At 42.6% G+C, this 21,864-nt stretch overlaps 1 protein-coding gene across 1 annotated transcript in view; it reads left to right on the plus strand.

Annotated features, from left to right (window-relative positions):
* The window catches only part of LOC149197834 (mitochondrial import receptor subunit TOM40-1-like), a 376,128-nt gene that overhangs the window by 67,980 nt on the left and 286,284 nt on the right, over positions 1 to 21,864 (plus strand). The window lies entirely within an intron of this gene.

A 21,864-nucleotide genomic window follows, 5' to 3' on the forward strand; every position in this document is an offset into this window, starting at 1 on the left:
TTTCCGAATTGTGAGCTTGTAGAGGTAGAGGGAGTGACGCAGAGCCTCAGCGCAGTGCTTGAAGGGCGCAGTTTCTGTCGAGGCATAAATCTGCTGGAAAAAAACGAAGACACGTAGAAGGGGAATTTTCTCCTCAGAGAAATTTTTGCCAGAAAGTTCGAATTTCTCACTTGCTGGGCAGTTGTGCTAAGCAGTGACTAGAGGAGTTAGTTCGACAGTTGGGTGAGATGGCATCGCATGGGCTCAGAGATCAGGACAGGTTGGACAGAGCCTCCAACTATGTCATATGGAAGACTAGAATCTTGGCTGTTCTGGAGGATATAATCTCGAGGCCTACGTCAAAAGTGTTGTAGTTGTTCTTGCTGACAACGATCAAAGGAAGAAGTACAAGGCTGAGGAGGGGAAGGCAAAGAGGCTGATTCTCGATGGAGTTCGAGATCATGTGGTCTCACACTTACAGGGCAAGGATACAGCTCGAGAGATGTGGGACGCCTTGTCTTCTCCGTATGAAGGCTCTTCCGAATAGCGGAAAATTTATTTGGAGCAGAAGTTGCAGCAGATTTTGATGCAAAAGGGAGAAGGGGTTAACTTCTATCTTCAACGTCTTTAGGACACTAGAGACAAGCTTGTTGCAGTGGGGTCCACTCCTCAGTCAACCGCGATGGTGAGGATAGCCTTGAATGGAGTCTTGGATGAATGGCAAGTCTTCGTCCAAAGTATATTGGGCAGGGAAAGACTACCTTCATGGGAGGAGATGTGGGCGGCTCTACAACAGGAGGAATTAAGGAGGGACCTAGTGAAGGTCAACCTCAATGGCAGCAGTGGGAGTGGCATAAAGACAAAGGAGGAGGAGAATGCAGCTCTAGCATCAAAGGGACAACAGACGCAGAAGCGAAAAGAGGACATTTTGAAGGTGAAATGTTTCAGATGTGGCGAGATGGGTCAACCTCAATGGCAGCAGTGGGAGTGGCATAAAGACAAAGGAGGAGGAGGAGAATGCAGCTCTAGCATCAAAGGGACAATAGACGCATAAGTGGAAGAAGGACATTTTGAAGGTGAAATGTTTTAAATGTGGCGAGATGGGTCACTTTGCATCCCAATGCCCTTTGAAACAAAAGGATAAGGATGAGAAGCATGATGCTAAGGTTGCGGCCACAAAAATTGACGAGGAAGAGTATGCCATGAGTGCCCACACATCTCTAGGAGGGAGATGGAGTGATATTGGGTTGTAGTCCGAGGATTACATGTGGGCAGGATCCTTGAGGAGTCCACCTCTTGGTTCGATTCCTTGCTACGGGAGCCCAAGATTTGGCAGTAGCGAGATGGACTTGGTGTTAGATGATGTAGTGGATTATTTGGAAGACAGATGCCGTAGCTGGAGATCAGAGACTGATCAATGCAGAGCAAGGTTGGCAGTAGTGCAGTTGGCACAGTGCAGAAGTCAACAGTTATCGAGAATATTCAGAGGGTCAGAGATTAGTAGCAGTCAGATTCCAACATTCATGGTATTATGCTGAACACAGTTAAGTTCAATTATTTTTGGATGTTTTTTGGCTGCTTCTATCAACAATTGAGTTGCAGTACGGATAATAGTGACAGTGATAGCAGCATAGCAGATGCAGCGTTTGAGAGGGAGCTATAATACAGATGCAGCAGTGGCAGTGGCTGTCATGGGCAGCAGTACAGTAGCAACAACAACACAGTGTTGGTGGCAACAACAATGCGGAAAGGAGGTGCTTCAGAAGTAGAGTAGCATCTAGTTGGACATTGTTGCTAGAGCACTTTCCTTGCTAAGAGGGAGTGTTAGTTTTTGGTAGCATCGAAAGTGCTATAGCCTTGAAAATTGGTGGAAAGGCTAACGCACATGAGTTCTAAAGAACCCATAAACCGTTTGGTGAAATTCCACTCGGATTGTATTTTATTAAAATAATTAATATTTTTAATGGGGTTCCTAAGTCTAAACTTAGGGAAATTAAAATATTAATGGGTATTACTCAAAATATGGGCGAGAATGATTTAGAAGGTAGATCAAGTCATGTTTTAATCTTAGCCATTGATTAGAGACTCAATATCGGTCGTTGAAGACTCAACAGGAAAAGTATAAAATGGAGGCTTGGGGTTCATTTGCAAACACACGCGGAGAGAACGAATTGATCAAGAATTCGATTCCTAGGGCAGGGTTTGCTAAGGATTTCAAATTAAGTGACCATTCTGCAGCAGAGGGGCAGTGAGAATCTTGGAGAAGGATTTTCCAGAGAATACTGACAGAGAGGCGGAGAGAGCTTGCAGAGAGGCAGCGGAGTAGCCAGGAGAGCTGACGATGGGCCAGTTTGGGCCCATGCAACCTTGACGCAGAGCCAGAAGGGCCAGCGTAGAGCATAAACGCTGCGCGTGACGTAGAAGTTGAATTTGCTGGGAACAACCAGAACTGCCGGAACAATCGAGATAACTGACGTAGAGGGCAGAAGAGGTGACGCATGGTTGACGCGGAGCTTGAAAGGTTGACGCAGGGCCTACGGAGGACCAGTGCAGAAATAATCGAGGTTAGCCAGTCTTGTGCTGAATCAGCCGAAATTATGCGAGGTGAAGTGAGGTAAAACTCAGTCATATTTTCCGCCAATATTTTTTCTCTGTAAAGGATTGCTAGATGAGCATCTTAGATTTGTATTCAGATATTTCTCATGCATAATAATAAAACCCTTAGAGGTGCTGCACCCATTTCCCCCATTAGGTTTTTCTGGGGAATATTGTGTCCAAAAATAAGTGTGTCCTATGTATTTTGTTCTTTGCTTAGTTTTCTATTTCATGAGATCAAATATTTAATTAGTGTAGGCTGCAGAAGTAATTTGCTTCAGTATTCAGAAGAATAACTTGATGAATGTAATTTAAAAATCAAGTAGGTGAAGTAGATTCAGATTTGCTGTAGTAGGGGTTCCTTGAGGATTAAGAATTTTCACAAATCCAACATACAATTGTGGAAGAGAAGGTCATTATGGTCAAGGTTAATAAAAATGGTTCATGGCCATGATTGGTTTTAGTGAAATGGATGTTTTGCAACATAATAGGCGGGTCTTCTTCATCAGGCCCTAAAGCATTCTTCACTTGCCATCTTTGGGATGGGATCTTCACAATCTCCTTTGTGGGAACTTGCATGTTGATTTTACCCACAACAACACCCGCATCAATTTCTAATTCTATTTCTTTGCCTTTGTTTTTGTGCTTGGGCTTCCCTTTGGGAGGATCCTTTTTGGTGTTTTTCTTTTTAGGGGGATCCTTCTTTGGGGGTTCCTTAGGAGGAGGGTCCTTCCCCTTTGATGTGTTAGATCTTGAGGAGGATTCTTTATCATTCTTCCTAGAATATTGCAACCCCTAAAATTTTCCACTATCCTCATTGTTTAGTATAGATTCATGTTGTTCTTCCTTAAGCTTTACTTCATTGATTTGAGGATGCATATATGTACCACCTAACATAACAATAAAAGCTTGGGATTCATCGACCACATTCATTTGCTCGCCACCCTCCTCTTCTTCACTCTCTTCACTAGCACTATCACTTTGATAATCCTCGAAAGATGAGTCTTCTTCTCCTACCACATTGATTGGAGCTAAAGTAATAGGGACATTTGGTGGACGCTGCTTGCCTTCCTCATTATGTTTCTTCACAAAGGGCTTGTTGAAGCATAAAAACTTATGCTGAAGTATGAAGATCTGATAGCTTGTAGACTTGATTATAAAAATACACAGAGGTATTTAAAATAATAATTTATTAATATAGTGGAGGCCCATGTCTCTCAACGTTCACCCTACAAGTGCCAATGTGGCCCTTTAGAGGGCTAGGCCTCCGTATAGGGAGACCAAGCCCCAAATGGAGACCCACCTGCAATCCTGCATAAGATCCAATGCGTCCCCTTGCCCTCCAATACAACAAATCATTAGAATAATCAAGTAAAGCGCTTACAAGTCATGGAACCTGTTGACCACTACGTGTCAACTACCCATGGCAGTACAACCCCTTTTCTTCGCAAAAAGGGATAGCGCTTGATCGACATATCCGTGCCATTCGACAGTCATCGTTGTTAGCGCTTGAATTTGGCCTCAGGCTGAAAAAGACAAAATCCAAGGCAACATCAAACCACTTAGCCTCGTAGCTAGCCCTACGGGGACAGGAGAGGGCTCTCTCCGGGTCTATCTCGGCAAAAGGTCTTCAAAGGGCTGAGATGACCAATAAAGAACACTGATTTTAGGCTAGTAAACTGATGGGGAAAGTTTGATTTTAAATTTTTAGGGTTTTGTTGGAAAACTGAGCACAACGATTTTGGGTGCGGGGATGAGACATAGTTTTTGCAGAGGTCTTTTTGGGGCAAGGTAGGAGATTGTCTTGATGCCTTTGAAATAAGTGAATGGATGGATATGACCGGTGAGGAGCTAAGGAGAGCAAGAAACCATCGAGAGTTCTCCTTAAACAGATGAAAACATTGATATTAAGCAAACTTAAAGGCAGAACATAGAAACCATGAATTCTACCTTAACACTTCATTTACTTAATTTGCAGAAGAGAATAGTAAGAAAATGATACACATAACAAACTTACAAGTACATGAGAGAAACACAGCATCAACACAAATAACCACAGGAATCCCAAATAGTGCTGCAAAACCCTGGTCTTTCCTTTGCCAAAATTGCAGAGATACAAAGTGTGAAACAGTCTAAGCTTATCCCTTAAGAGTCCAACCATGAAAATGACTAAGAAAATACATAATATAGGCAAGCTAACACATTCCCTTGCCTCTAGGGGTCGAGCTCATCATCCTAGGAGTTGTTTCAACCAATTCTAAACTGAGCACTACAATCTAGGCAATCAAAACAACTTGCCTCTATAAGCTAGGAAACCAATTCATTCATTAATTTTTTGCCATTTTATGAATGAATCTTCTAGAATAGGTAAAAAAGTGTCATGTCAACATAAAATTACATCAATTACATCAAGGAGGATGAAAAATCCCACCAAAAAGTCAAAACTGGTCAAATGCTGCGTTTTCCTGAGCTGAAGGTGCAAAACTGGCAAATTTCCCTGATGCGTAGCGCGCCATTTCTCAACGCGTAGCGCGCCTTTCAGCCCACTTTTGGGGCACTTCCCAGCATCCAAATGAGGCACAAGTGGGCTTGTTGGAAAGGTCTGGATGTCTACTCTCCAGCCCAAGTGGAATTTCTCAATTTGGTGGCCATTTGCCCCTCCAAAAATGCAATCTCCCAAGACTGCTTCCTGTGTGTCCAAAAAGTGGCAGAAGGTCATTTTTTGCTTGTTTTTTGACCTTTTGAGGGCCCAAAACTTGATGAAATGTCTTGGCAGTGGCTGAGCAGGTGTATTTTGTCATGACAAATCCAAAAATGCTGAGTTTTCGTGAAATGGACCTCCCCAACTTCAGGGTAGCGCGCGGCGCGCTACGCGTTGAGGGCAAAAACCTGTTTTTAGCAAAAAAAATTCAAAATTGACCAAAATTGCTCCAAATTTCCTAAATTTTGAGCTGGAGGTGTATCATTGAGCACCATGCTCCTTCAAGGTGGCTTCAGCCAAACTTTGAAGTGGATTAGGCCTTTTCCTCCGTTTTAGTGCCTTGGCCAAGCTTGCTTTGAGTACCTTCATTTTCACTTTGCATACATGCATGTGGGCCCAATAATGATTCTTCATGTGGCGAAGCATATCTTTGTCCCTGTTTGCCTTGGCTAGCAACTTCTCTAAATGAGTGTTCACCCGGATGAGCATAGACCCTTGCTCAATAGGTGTCAAATCACCAGGTCTCTTGCGAGCCAAGTTCCGGTCTTCTCGGATCCTCCGCAACTCATCAAGAGTATGTTCATCCTCTAACTGCTTGTTGCGCTGCTCTAAGTATGTGATTGTCCAATTTGCCATTTCCAACTTTTGCTGCAACAAGTCATTTTCAGCCTTTTGTTGCTGAATGATCTCCTTAAGCTCTAAGCTAGGAGAGTTGATATCAAGGTCAACAATATCTATGTCCGGATCTCCTGATGGCCCCTCCTCAATCATGGGTTGCTTGCCTCTCCCCTGTACCTGTGCTGCTGTCGAAAGCGAGGCCCCTTCCACCTGATGTGGAGATAACACTCGCTGTGCTGATGAAGAAGGCGAGACCCCTTCCACCTGGTGTGGAGATAATACTCGCCGTGCAGATGCAAATAAGACCCTGTGGCCTCTTTGATATGTAACATATGGAGGAGCGCTGACATGCTCTGGCTCAGGAATGTCAAACTGATGTGAAGGCCCTCCCTCATCATGGACAATCTCGGGAGGTGGCTGTGGCACCATGAAGAAATCGCGAGAAATGAAATCCTCCCAAGCAATACCCTGCTGTGCCAACTGATGCATCACTATGATCTCGATCAGTGCATAATGATATATACTTTTGTGTTGCTGTGCGGGGTTCTTCCTTTGCACTACGGGCACCATCTTCTCTATATTTCGGCACATGAAAAATGGAATGTTCATCATTCGTACCCGGGTGAAATGCATCAACAAACGGATATGGTACGAATATAAACGTGAAAACCTGCCCTCACAAGTGAAATAGCGCATAATGAGTGTCATCAAGGGTGCATACTCATCCCTTAAGAATCTGAAAGGAAAAACAACAGTTAGGTGCCTCATGCATCCGGGTTTGATATATGGTTGATAATGAAATCTGTCTAGCTGCTGGCGCTTGTGCCACTCTTCCCCAACATTTGGTATCCCGGTGGCTTGAGCAACAATTTCAGGTGATAGGGTGAAATCCACTCCTGCAAGGTTCACATGGCCATTGTGCAAATGTAGGACAAACAAGTGGACTAGTTCTCTATGGTGTTGAATTTGTGAGATCCTCTCACAATATCCAAAGCATGATTGATACTGAAAACATGTCATTGCAAGTGGACAAGCTTGCAACTGAGCCAAAGAAGTGGGCTCCTCCCTGACATGCCGACCACCCTTACCACCCTTGTGATGCTTCCTTGGCACTTCTACCTCCGGTGTTGAATCACTGTCATAACTCTGCTGATAATCTGATTCGGTTTCTGACATGGTTTTGAAGGCAAGATGGCTGAAATGTATTGCTGACTTTGCACCCAATTAACTGTTGTTTGACTTTTTCAAATGCTGTTACCAAGGGGACATAAATACAAGGGAATTGTTAGGGATAGGGGAACATGAGGGAATTAGGGACAATAAATATAAAGAAGGAATTTAGGGAGGGCAACATGGGAAATCACAAAATTGTGGGATTTTAAGGTGAAGTAGGGTTTGGGAATTAAGTAGGTTTTAGGAATTTTAGAGAGGAGAATTATGAAATTTCATGGGAAAATTTGAAGGAGAATGGTGATGAAAATGAGGGAAAAAAGGGATTACAAATGGGCAACCTTGGACAGCAAAAAAAAATTTGAAACCCTAGCACCATTAAGACTTTAAATCTTCCACAACAATGTAGGGTTTTGATTTATCCTTTTCATGGCATTTGAACATATTAATTTTCTCTTTCATCTTGCAAAACCAAATCTAGCCATGGAGGAGAGGCCTACCTGCAATTTGCTTGAGAGAAAAGTCGATTTGATAGCTTGCTGGCAGTTTGTTGAGCAGAAAACCCAACGCGTAGCGCGCCTTGCCCAACGCGTAGCGCCCCTCTGACGCGTAGCGCACGTGCAAAATAACACTGAGAAAAGCAGCCTAATGCGTAGCGCGCCCCTGACGCGTAGCGCGCCCTCCTTGATGCGTAGCGCGCCCTCTGAAACTGCCCACTTTGCTCAAGAACTCTTAAAATCGCCTTTGCAAGGATTCACTTAGCTTGTGAGAGGCAAATGAGTTGCTAATGAAGAGTGATGTGCTTTTATAGGCTTCGTTTAGATTTTTACTTGCCCAAAACCCACTTTATAATGTTTTGAGTGTTGACACTTTTTTGAATTAATTGGCTCTGACTTTTGATTTCTTTTCTTTGAAAAAATGGTTGAAATGATGATTTCTTCTGAAAATTTTTGCAGGGATAGCTTCTAAGGTGCTTTGGCAAAGGTGACCAAGGCTGCACTTCGACATTTGGAGAATTTGAAATTTTGAGAATTTTTACAAAAAACGAGATAATGACCTTTGTTTTTCAAAAACAGAGTTTTGAAAACAAGGTGAAAATTTAGCTGTACAATAGTGAGAATTGTTGAAATGATGCTTTATGAAGGACATCCCTCTGGCCTGCTGGTCCTTTATGACCTCTCAAGACAAAAATTGACTCAACCCTAGACCTAAGACCTCGAAATTTAAAACAAGATTAATGACCCTTTGAAGCTTTTATTTACTTAAACAAACCTGAACCAGCAGTGCCAAACAGGAGGGGAATAAAAGACACAAACTCCCTCCACCGGGATTATGGCATGCCTAACGGAATGCAACATGATCACACTGATGGGACACCTAATCATGAAATGCAAAGAGCTTTGATCTCTGGTGGAGGGCTACTAGACCGACTCTAACAATCGTCGACTTGATCATATTATGTTGTAAACCCAGTCTGCATGTGTGAATTGTAAATAATCTTAGCAGATATGAGTCATAGGTGGACCTAATTTCCTAGTGATAATCTACGTTCCGGAAGGTTTTTTTGTCTCACCGATCTATGATCGGCAGAGTTTTCCTTCAGCCTAACCCCAAAGCCAGAATGGATTTTGTCATTAGAATCTTAGGAGAATCCTAGTGTGTTAATCTGCTAGATTATAGTTGTGTCGCAGAACTGGGTGGTTTATGAGGGTCTATGTCAAATGGGTTCTCCCCATTGAGATGTAAAGTTGTAAAAGTCATGATGTAAAGTGTCTTGAGGGTTAGAAAATGTTTTAATCCCCTCATAAGTCTTAAGTCCTAGGTCCTAGGTGATTTTTCCAAAGGCTAAGTTCGAGGATCCATTTAAAAATAAATTAAAAAAAATTAAAAATAACTGAAAAAAAAAAAATAATAATAAAATTTATAAAATAAATTTAAAAAATAAATAAAAAATTAAATAAAAATAAAAAAAATAATAAAATAAAGTAAAAACCTAAAAATAATAAAATAATAATATTTTTGAGTAAATAAATGCAAAATTTCAATTTTTAATGCATTAAAAAATTCGACGGATGAGATTAAGAGATGCCTTGATCCTCATCGACGGTCGAGATCATTTTGACGTGGATCACTCGAACTAGCCGTTAGGAATTTGTCCATTAAATAGGCTGCTAGGGGTCATTTGAGATCAGATTTGATCTGAGAGTCTGGTGCTAAAGAAAGCTCTCTTGTAGTCATTTTTTTGTGCAATAAAGAAGACTTTGGGGTTAAAAATCTTGCTGGTGTTACTCTTTTGAAAATGCTGTAAGATTGTTCTATTTTTTTTTTGCATAGTTTTATTTTCAGCCATTGATGATAGCTTAATGAAGATTGATCTAGGCACAGGTATCTTGTCTGATCTTTGGGGTTTGAATGATAGTTTAGGTTCTGAAATATAGTGGCAGGTATCTCCATTTGATCGGGGTTTCACTATTGTTTTCTCCCTCTATGTTAATGGTTGATTTTAAGCTCTGCAGGAAATCCTTTTTCAGATTACCGGGCGTTAGGGGAAGTTCTCGGCTGAACCAGCCAACTCCCGGATTGTGTTTTCTGAAAGAGCCTAGCCAGTTCTTGATCCCGGGCTAATCATTCGAAATTTTTTATGAATGCATGCAGGGTTTTCTGAAGCGTTTTACATCAAACTTATACTCTGAAAATATTACTGCTGATAACTGACAAATCTGGCTTTTGTAGAGCTATAATTTTGTAATTTTGGACCAGTTTGCAGGGTTTTAGCTTCAATATTTGCATATATTCTTCGGGTGCTTGTTTTTCCATTGCAGGTTGCAGGATTTTCTGGCAATTTCCGAAGGTTTATCCAAATTGTAATTTGCAATCCAGGGGTTTTATTTGGCAACGATTTTTCATTGTGTCCACTGCTTGGGGTTTTGTCCGGCAGAATTATCTTCAAAATCTATTAAGGGTTTTGCCACTGTGTGTTTCATTTCTCACCCTTGCATCCCGAAATTGTCCATCTCTCACTACTCAGCTTTACAAACGGATCCAACCCACAGTCTCTACCTCTGTCGGCCTGCTATTCTCATACACTATGGTTCAATCCCCCTGCCGTCCAAGCTGTTGACCAAACCTGCAACGCATCAAGCAAGTAAAACAAAAAAAAAAAGAAAAAAAGAGAAAAGGCGTAGAACTCATTCTCCCGCTGCTCAGCTTCCATCCTCCCCGTCGACTGCACCTGCAGACAAAAAAAAGAAAAAAAAAGAAATCACCCTCACGCAAATCTCTATTGATGCTTGAAACTACGTATATTTTTAAAATCTAATACGCTGCCTATTGTTCACGCATCCACCTGAAAAACGAATCACCTGCGTCAAATCTCCATTGGCATGCATCTGATCAACGCATAAATTGCTGGGCGTAAGAATCACGTGTTTCTCGTGGGCGTCAGGTAATTTTTCAGTCTCAATACGGTTCAGGGTTTTCCCACTGTGGTCGCCAAAGAGCATTCCGCCATCAAAAAAATTGCTGGAAGTTGCAAACTCGAAGATGCATCCTCCGTCCGCCGTCCAAAGAACCTGCAAACTGTAAGAAACCACGTTTAATTTTTTCCTTTGCGTCAAGCAGTAAGTTTCGTGTTCGATTTCATTTCATGAGCAGAGATTAACGTAACTCCCTTTTTTTTGTTTATAAAAATTCAAAAAAAAAAATTTCGATTTGTTTTGATGTATATGTATTAAAGTTTCAATTCGTTTTTGGGGCATTAGGCTTGGCCTAATTCGCATAGCCTTTAGTTTGTTTTAAAATTAGATTAAAGTTTAGTGGTTAGTTCTTTTTTCTTTTTTTAGGATTTAGTTTTATTTTTTATATTTAAAGAAAAAAATCTTGATAAAAAATATAAAAAGGAGTTGAATTTTATTTTAGGATTTAGATTTAATTTTTGTTTTTGTTATAGTTTAGTTAACTTTTATTTTATTAAAAAATCATAAAAATTATAAAATTATAAAAGACATAAAATTTTCTTTTCTTTTTATAGTCTAGGTCTTGAATTATTTTAGATTTAATTTGGTTGGAAGTAAATAAATAAATTTGATAAAGGGTTGCCTTTTTTAGTTTAGTTCAATTTTTGGATTTAAAGTTCCATTTTTCATTTTAAAAAAAAAACATAAAAATATTGTGGAATTTTTTTTTTTTTGCCGGATTTAGTATTAGCTCAGGGATTTATCACGTTTTATCTTCTCTGCTAACGCTAAAATTTTTGATGTGGAATTAATGTTTATCATTTTTATGGGATTTAGCATGCTTGAATGATCATTTTTGAAGATTAGTTGCATAAATGAGATATCTGGTTAGCGTTTAAAATTGGATGATTATGTATCGAAGCTTTATCTTTCGAAGTTTTAATTTGCTGGAGTATCATTTAAGCATTGTCTCGCATTTGATAAAATTTAATCATTTATCTCATAAGGCCCTGGTCTATTAACTTACTAAAATCAAATAAGTGCTTGTTTTCTCTTGTGTCTCCCAACCCAACTGGTCCACAGTTGGTCTTCATCATCCCTTAGGGTCTACACCCCTTAGTCGCGGGAGACAGGCTTAAACGGAGAGATCGGGGATTAGGGTGACAGGCCCCGGTCTGAGCGTTGTCGTGACAATTTGTGCGACAACAGAACCAATGGGGAACTACATGGTTGCATGCCCTTCCAAAGTGGGCTTTGGCATGTACAAGTGACTCCAAGCTCAATAAAGGGGTTAATCAAGGACCCTATTAGGTGGTTTCATCCCTTAAAGGGGGCAACATGTCCATGGTACATCCCTCAATTGGTAGGTGGCAAATGATAGAGTAATGGAACGAAGTGGGGATCAGGGGAATCATCCAGACCACATGTCATGGTATAAGGGTAGCTATAATAGGGGAATCCCACACGTCGGCATATGAGTGTAGGAGGAAGCAAATTTTGGTACATGAGTTACCTTGACTTTTGTTTTTTCGCCCTTCTTCATATACCTTTTGCCTTTGATTGATTTTTCTTCATAGCTGCTCGGGTCTCTAGGGGATGAGAGCATGTTGTGTAATATATAGCAATGGATTGTTGATTTGTGTAGCTTGGGAGGTACTCTAAGCCCTAGGGTTCAGGGTTTGGAGGGCAAATCGCCACAAGTGTCACTTGTGGGCTTGGAACCCAAGGATGGGGTTTTGCACCCGATCGTGTTTGGGGTAATTCCGTTAGCACATTTCTACATGTGATGGCATGAGACGATAGAGGGCGGAAAGGAGAATCCAACGCTTCAAGAATCGTCGAGTTCCTTGTTGTAGAAGTGGAGAAATGAAATTTTGAAGTTGACAAACTGGTTTTCAAATCATGTAGGCTTGAAGTAAAATTTGTCCTATAGATGTGTCTCTTCACTAATTTGTGGTGCCCCTCGTTTGGATATAAATAGAGGGTGATTTGATGTGTTTTAGAGCATCCATTGTGCAATATCTTCTCAAGGAAAAAGAGCTTTGAAATTCGGACGCAGGAAGAGGCATAGACAATGTGAAAGAGGGGTCTGAAGTTTGCAATGGAGGCCGAGTTAGTGAGGCTGGTGCAGATTGTCTGTGAGCTAGAAAAGTGATCCGAGTTTGCTATTTTGAGGGTTGAGGCTGCTAGCTGCTAGGCCAAGTTCCTTGTGGGCAAGAATGCTGCTGTTTGGAGTGTGTTTGGGCACGGTTTGAGGTCTGTCTCACTGTTGGAGGGTTGTTGGGCTAGGCCGCAGGCCATAGCACGCAGCTGGGCCATAACATGCAATTGGGCTTGTTTAAGGGCTATCAAGGGTTGACATATGCCCTAAAGACGCAACGTGGGTGAGGAGGAGGCCTCTTAAGGTGTGCCACAAACCTTTAAGGGCATGTTTGGTGATTGTTGGGAGGATTTAGGGCTGCAACAAGTGCCCTAACCAGGTGTCACGAACAACAAGGTGCAAACATTATTATAGTAGTGTTTTTGGAGAGGTGTTGGGTCAAAGTTTGTTGATCAGATTGGATTAGATTGTTTGGGCAGCCTCTAGGAGCCAATTTGCAGGCGAGATTGGGTGATTGTTTGTCTTCATCGGTGCATATTTTGTAGTGATTGGATTGGGTGCCATTGGTATGATTGGAAGGCAGTGTGTTGGCTACCCAAAGTAGCCGTAGAGCAACATACAAGAAGGATGTTGTTTGGTGCGTGATTGGGTGAAGTTTGCAGCCTAAACAATAACTCTTTGATGGACGAAAGAGGCTGCTAGAAGGCAATTTGGAGCTCAGGAATTAGGCCTACCCAGAGAGCAGATTTATCAGCTCATGTACTTGCAGCAGAAGTGACATGCAACATTGTTAGGTGGCAGCCCTCCTGGAGTCTCGACGTGTAGTGGCCTTCATGGACTAAGGCACTACTAGTGAGCAATATGGAAGCAAAGGATCGATAGGACACGATACAACATAGAAGTTGCATCGATGTTTGTCATTGTATCTTGTATACCATAGACTGTTGTATTATTCAGATTGATTTAATTTAACGAAGATTATTGATTGTACAATATTGTACAATTTGTTAAAAAGTGTGTATATTTGTGCATATGCGATTTACTGCTTTATATTTCCATTGTGCAAAGTAGTGTATGGTGAGATTCTTGGTTTCGTAGCGTCAATGATTTTGAGACTCTAACCTTAGACCCAAGGTCGTGGAAATTCAACATAGATACCCCCTTAGGGTAGGGCATTTCATCTCCCACCAGGAGTTGGGACAATGATGTGAAAATTTCTGAATCTTTACAAATAGAAATCCTACTACAGTCACTGGATTAGCATCTCCTACTTTTTATTTCATTCAACACGTTATTTAATTATAAACAGTGATGAAAAACACTACGCAGACTACACTGACATATAGATCATAAACTGAAAATATATGAGACAAACACACAAGGGACATCGTTATATTTGGACAACACGTCCCCGGAAAAACCCAACTTAGGAAAACTAGTGCAGCAGATAGAGGGTTTGTATTATCAAGCAAGCAAAATTTGAGTACAATAGGTTGCCTCTCACACTGGCTAACCTTTCAGAGAGAAATCTCGGCAGCAATAAATACATACGAGGGTTTATCTCGTTCTTCGAGTCACAATTGATCCAATGAGTGTCCTGACTCTAGCAAACTCTGCGAAATCAACATTTTGCCTCTGGGACACTGCGTCATCCCTTTTGTTGGATCGATTTGCTGGAGGAAGACTGTTGTTCTGCCCTCCCAGCTCAGAACCTTGTTTCTTTGGCAAAATCTCAAACTTTCGACGAATACTCTGCACTGCCACTGCAAGAGACCCTCCTGGCCTGCGTTAACACTGCGTGAGCCCCTTCCTGGGCTGCATAGGCCTTTGCACTGCCTCTCTGATGCTACTGTTGCCTCTTTGCCACATACTCTTTGGCTCGGAACTCCTTTCCGATCCAAATCTCTGCTTCTGCCCCTCACTGCAACTCACATCACTTGTTCAATTTTTTCAGCAAACCTCGCCCCAGGAAAATCGAACTGACTGATCACTTGGTGTATCTCCAACTGACCCTCAAGCCTCCTCTTATATTTTTCCTGTTGATGAATCAATGATCGAGATTAAGTCCCTAATCAACGGCTAGGATTAAAACAGACTTGATCTTCGTCTCTTAGAAGCTTATCACCCATATTTTTATTAATACCCATTAATATTTTTATTTTCTTAAGTTTAGAGTTAGGAACTCCATTAAAAATATTATTTATTTTAATAACTCACAATTCAGGTGGTATTTCACCGAACGATTTATGGGTCTTGGAGATTTCATGTATTTTAGCTTCTCCACAAATTTTCGGAGCTAGAGCACATCCAATGCTACCCAAAATCAACACTCCCTCTTAGTGAGGAATGTGCTCTAGCAATACTTCCCAATAGAAGCATCACACTGATCCACGACATCGGTCCTCTGTGCTGCTGATGCTTGGCCTGCTGCCCTTCATCCACTGCATTACTGCCACCTGTACTGCTGCCCATGACACTGCCACTGCCACTGCCACATTTGTACTACAACTCCCTCTCAATATGCTGCATCATGCTGCCCATAACACTGCCACTGCTAACTGCTGCACTTCAACTTAGTTGCTGGGAAGTAAGCAACTGAAAACTCACCCAAAAGTTGACATGCTGGTCAGTTTGAATGCCTTGTGATGCTGAAGCTACCTTTGCTGCTAGTCTGTGCTGACACTCTAATGCTATTGCGTTGCTGCAATCTGCTTTGTGCCTCTCGCATTGCTGCAACCTACACTGTGCTGCTTCAAACTTGGTATTCTAGCTCTACCACTATTGCTCCATCATCCCTTGCACCAGTTGACTCCGGTCATTCTGCTACTGTCGTTAAGGGCTTCCGTAGCCGTATGTGATGCAAGAGTATTGGGCACCTCAAGGATCTTGCCCCTCTGTAGTCCTCCCAACTACAACTTGATGTCGCCCTGTTGATTTGGGGTAGCATCGGATGTGCTCTAGCCATGAAAATTGGTGGAGAGGCTAAAGCACATGAGATCTCCAAGACCTAGAAATGGTTTGGGGAAATTCTACCCAGTGAAGGAGGTATTAAAATAATTAATAATTTTAATGGGTTCCTAAGTCTAAACTTAGGAAAATAAAAATATTAATGGGTATTAATATAAAACTGGGTTAGAAGGTTCTAAATGACATGGATCAAGCCAAATCTAATCTTAGTCGTTGATTAGAGATGTAATCTCGGCCGTTGAAGACTCAACAGAGAAAGTATAAGAAGAGGCTCGAGGGTCAGTTGGAGACACATGAAATTGATCAGTCAGTTCGATTTTCTAGAGCAGGGTTTACTAAGAGAAATTGAACTAGTGATCAGAGTTGCAGCGAGGGGCAGTGAGGGCATAACAGAGAGGCAAAGATAGTGCCAGAAGACTAGCGCAAAGGCAGAGAGGCAGAGGCAGAGCCAGCAGGAGCCACGTAGAGGCCAACAGTGACTACGCAGAGGGCCGGAGGGCCTGCGTGAGTGATGCAGAGGCTACAGAAGTGATGCAGAGGGCCAGAGAGGTTGCACAGTGCACCAAGAGGCTGACGTAGAGGATTCTAGGCTAACGCAGAGGCCACGAGTGCTGACATTGAGCCTCAGAGAGGTGCTGTAGAGAGTTTCGTGGAGCAGACTTTCAGAATATCTTCTTCCGAAGAGAGGTATTATTGCCAGATAGATTTCTCTATCAGGTGAGCCAGTTTAGCACCCAGTGGTACTCAAGAAAATCTGCTTAACAATTAAAACCTCAGAACTGCTGCACCGGTTTTCCCAAGTTGGGTTTTTCCGGGGACGATTGTCCAAAAATAACGGTGTTCCTTATGTGTTCGTCTATTTCTTTCAGTTGATGATATGTAGATGGTTGAGACTGCATTGTGTTTATTTCAGTGTTTATATGGTTAAATAACTTGTTCAGTAATTAAACAAGTAGGAGAAATAAACCAGATAATGTAGGAAAATTTCTAACGGGTTAGACTTAGAAATTTCAACACGCCCCACCTCTTCTCTAAAGTTGCATGAGCACTCATGGCACAATCGTCATCCTTGCCTTCTCTATCAGCGTTCGCTGGAGCAGCCTTCGAGTCAGAATTCTCTTCCTTGCCCTTCTTCCGAGGGCACTGAGTGGCGAAATGTCCTAGTTCCCCACACCTGAAGCATCTGACCTTGGATATATCATTTTTCTTCCTCTTCTGCTGCCCTTGTTGTCCCGATGATGCGAGAGTTGCATCCTCCTCCTCCTCATCCTTCTTGACTCTGGCTCCTTTGCCGCTACTTTCCGCTTTGGTTAACCTCTTGATCTCTTCTTGTCAAAGAGCTGCCCACATCTCCTCCCAACTGGGGAGAGAAGCCCTGCCCAAGATACTTTGGACAAATGTGTCCTAGTTTTCAGTGATTGCATTCAGGGCAGTGCTGACCATGAACACAGGATTTGGTGTAGACACCACAAATGTCAGTTGGTCTCGAATCCCTTGCAACCTGAGAAGGAAGGGATCGATTTCTTCTCCCTTCTGCATCTGATACTATCTCAGCTGGTTCTCAAGCAACATCTTTCGTTGAATGGAAGTTCCCTCATACAAGGTGGTCAAGGCCTCCCACATCTCCCTTGTTGTGTCCTTTTCAGCAATATGTGGGACCACATGATCCTTGACCCCGTCCAAAATCATGCACTTTGCCTTTGCTTGAGCCTCCTCGTATTTCTTGAGAGGATCAACATCGACTGGAACATCAACCATTTTCAAGGCATAATCCTTGATGCGATTCTTGTCCAAGACTGCCAGGATCCTGGCCTTCCAGATGACAAAGTTGGATGCTCCATCCAATCTGTCCTGATCCCTCAGTCCATTGACTGCCATCTCTACTCAAACAAGTATAGAACTGGTTCTCTTCTCCCTCTCTTGTTGTTGCCCTAGCAAGACTCGTATATGGATTTCTTTGGCACTAGAAGTCCTCTAAGGAACAAGCTCCTTCTAGACTCCCTCTCAGTCTTGATTTCCTTCACTGGAAATCCTCCTGCCAAATAATGTCGAATCACCCCTTCTCCAATCCTCCTTTGCTGCTGCTCAGGAACCCAGACCTAGATTTCTTTGGCAATAAATTCGTAAAGGCAGTGACTCCCTCTACCTCGGTTTCGTTTCCACAGACACCATTCTGCAACAACAACAACAACGTCCCACCATCACCATAGATCGAATCTGCACTGCTCCCACTGCTTTGGCAACTGACTGATCTGAGCTCTTCAGGTTCTACGCTGGCCCAGAGAGCTGGCGCAGTCACTGCGTGAGCTCCTCTCGGGTACTGCGTCTCCTCCTCCTGGCTCAGAAAGTTGACGTAGGCACTGCGTGAGCTTCTATGTCACTCCTCTGGCACTGTGTCACTCCTTTAGTTGTTCCTCTGGCTCTAAAACAACGCTGTCACTCGGGACAACTGCCTCGCTGCAGCAGATTCGCTGGATCTCCCGGCTGATGGCTTCAGTGTCGTATGATCTGCAATGCTCTGATACCATGTGAAAATTTATGAATCCTTACAAACAAAAATCCTACTGCAGTCACTGGTTTAGCATCTCCTAGTTATTTCATTCAACAGGTTATTTAATTATAAACAGTGATGAAAAACACTACTGCAGACTACACTAACATACAAATCATAAACTGAAAATATATGAGACAAACACAGAAGGGACACTGTTATTTTTGGACAACACATCCTCGGAAAAACCCAACTTGGGAAAACCGATGAGGCAGATAGAGGGTTTGTATTATTAAGCAACTAGAATCTGAGTACAATAGGTTGCCTCTCACATCGGCTAACCTTTCAGAGAAATCTCAGTAGCAAGAAATACATACAAGGGTTGACTTCGTTCTCCAAGTCACAACTGATCCAATGAGTGGCTTGACTCCGATAAACATTGCGAAATCCTTGAGCAATCACTCCTTGGGCCAGTGTCTTGCCTCTAGGAGACTGCGTCACCCCTTTTGCTGGAGGAAGACTGTTGTTCAGCCCTTCCGGCTCAGAACCTCCCTTCTCCGGCAAAATCTCGAACTTTCGACGAATACTTTGCACTGCCACTGCAAGAGATCCCCCTGGCCTGCGTCAGCATTGCGTGAGCCCCTTCTTGAGTTGCGTAGGCCTCTGCGTTGCCTCTCTGCCACGTACTCTTTGGCGCGGAACTCTTTTTCGATCCAAATCTCTGCTTTTGCCCCTCATTGCAACTCAGATCACTTGTTCGATTTTCTCAACAAACCTCGCCCTAGAAAAATCGAACTGACTGATCACTTGGTGTATCTCCAACGGGCCCTTAAGCCTCCTCTTATACTTTTCCTGTTGATGAATCAACGACCGAGATTAAGTTCCTAATCAACTGCTAAGATTAAAACAGACTTAAACTTTGTCTCTTAGAAGCTTCTCACCCATATTTTTAATTTTTTTATTAATACCCATTAACATTTTTATTTTCCTAAGTTTAGACTTAGGAACCCCATTAAAAATAGTAATTATTTTAATAACTCACAATCTAGGTGGAATTTCACCGAACGATTTCCGGGTCTTGGAGATCTCATGTATTCTAGCCCCTCCACAAAATTTCGGTGCTAGAGCACATTCGATGCTACCCAAATTCAACAAATCATGGGTTCGTTAATGATGGAGGCGGCTCATCTAGGGCATGTAGCAGTGGCAGTGGCAGAGTCATGGGCAATAGTACAGGAAGCAGCGGTGCAGTGGATGAAGGGCAACAAGTCAAGGATCAACAGCACGGAGGACCGATGCAGTGGATTTGTGTAATGCTTCTATGGGGAAGTATTGGTAGAGCACATTGCTCGCTAAGAGGGAGTGTTGATTTTGGTTAGCATCGGATGTGATCTAGCTCTGAAATTTTATGGAAGGGCTAGAACACATGAGATCTCCAAAACCCAGAAATCGTTTGGACAAATTCCACCCAGACGAGGAGTTATTAAAATAATTAATGTTTTTAATGGCTTCCTAAGTCTACTTAGGAAAATAAAAATATTAATGGGTATTAATAAGAATATGGGTGAGAAACTTCTACGTGACAAAGATCAAGTCTGTTTTAATCTTAGCCGTTGATTAGAGATGAGATCACGACCGTTGATTTCTCAACAGGAAAAGTGTAAGAGGAGGCTTGAGGGTCAGTTGGAGATACATCAGGAGATCAAAGAGTTCGATTTTTCTGGGGTGAGGTTTGCGGAGAAAATCGAGCTAGTGATTTGAGTTGCAGTGAGGGGTAGTTCGGCAGAGGGACTTCAGTCCAAGGTCGAGAATACATAGCAGAGAGGTAGAGCAACACTAGGGCAGACAACGCAACTCCAAAGAGGGTGACACAGAAGCCAGAGGGGTTGGCGCAGTCATTTAGAGGCAACACGGGTTTATATTAGGAAGAGAGAGCAACAGTTCAACATATCAATTTTTGAGCAAGTAAGGCTCACTGGGAGGGTGACACAACTCGTAGAGGAGGTGACTCAGTTCCAACGCAGAGCTTGGAGCAGCCATCGCTACCCAGCACTAGGAACAACATCGTTGTCTGTGGGGTTTGATCATCTAGTTGCTGGATTTGCCAAAATATCTGTCTCCGGATAGAGGTACTTCTGCCAGGTTAATTCTCTGTTGGGTGAGCTGGATTTGGCACCCTAGTTGTATTAAAAAATCTGCTTAATAATACAAACCCTCTATATGCTGCACCGATTATCCCGCATTGGTTTTTTCCGAGGACGATTGTCCAAAAATAACAGTGTCCCTTGTGTGATTGTCTCATTTTATTTCAGTTCATGATCTGTATATATGTGTAGTCTGCAATAGTGTTTTTCATCGCTGTTTAAATAATTAAATAAATTGTTGAATGTAAAGAACAAGTAGGAGATGATAAACGAGTGATTGCAGTAGAATTTTTGATGTGTAGATTAAGAATTTCTCACACAACAGCGTCCCACCAGCACCACAGTTCGAATCTGCATTGCTCCTACTGCCCCGACAACTGATTGATCTGAGTCCCTTAGGCTCTGCGTTGGCCCAGAGAGCTGACACAGTCACTGCATGTGGTCCTCTCGGGTACTGCGTCTCCTCCTCCTGGCTCAGAAAGCTGATGCAGGCACTACGTGAGCTCCTGCGTCACTCCTCTGACACTGCGTCACTCCTTCAGCTGCTACTCTAGCTCTGAAACAACACTGTCACTTGGGACAATTGCCTCGGTACTGTAGATTCACTAGATCTCTCGGCTGATGGCTTCAGTGTCCTATGATATGCAATGCTCTGATACCATGTGAAAATTTCTGAATCTGTACAAACAAAAATCCTACTGCAGTGACTAGTTTAGCATCTCCTACTTGTTATTTAAGTTATTTAATTTATAAATAGTATTGAAAAACACTACTTTAGACTACACTGACATACAAATCATATACTGAAACAATAGATGAGACAAACGCACAAGGGACACCGTTATTTTCGGACAACACGTCCCCGGAAAAACCCAATGCGGGAAAACCAGTGCAGCATATAAAGGGTTTGTATTATTAAGCAAGCACTATGTGAGCCCCTCCTGGGCTACGTAGGCCTATGCGTTGCCTCTCTGATGCTATTGTTGCCTCTGCTGCCCTTGCTGTCCTGCTGGTGCGAGAGCCGCATCCTCCTCTTCCTCCTTGATTTTGATCCCTTTGCTGTTGCTTCCTGCCTTGGTCAATCGTCTGATCTCTTCTTGTCGAGTAGCTGCTCACATCTCCTCCCAAATGGGAAGAGAAACCCTGCCCATGATGATTTGGACAAAGGTTTTCCAGTCTTTAGTGACTGCATTCAGGGCAGTCCTGAAGTTCGCTGGTCACGGATCCTCTGCAACCTGAGAAGGAAGGGATCGATTTCTTCTCCCTTCTACATCTGACACTGTCTCAGCTCACTCTCAAGCAACATCTTCCGCTGAACGAAAGTTCCCTTGTACAATGTGGTCAAGGCCTCCCACATTTCCCTTGCTGTGTCCTTCTCAGCAACATATGGGATCACATGATCCTTGACCCCGTCCAAGATCATGCACTTGGCTTTTGCCAGAGCCTCCTCATACTGCTTGAGAGGATCAACATCGACTGGAACAACAACCGTCCTCAAGGCATAATCCTTGATGCAATTTTTATCCAAAATTGCCAGGATCCTGGCCTTCCAGATGATGAAGTTGGACGCTCCATCCAACCTATCCTGATCCCTTAGTCCATTAACGATCATCTTTGCTTAAAAGAATGTTGAACTGGTTCTC

The sequence above is a fragment of the Pinus tabuliformis genome, chromosome 2_2, assembly GCF_031772625.1.
Source record: "Pinus tabuliformis cultivar Carrire ecotype Pingquan chromosome 2_2, CPIR1, whole genome shotgun sequence".
NCBI lineage: Eukaryota > Viridiplantae > Streptophyta > Pinopsida > Pinales > Pinaceae > Pinus > Pinus tabuliformis.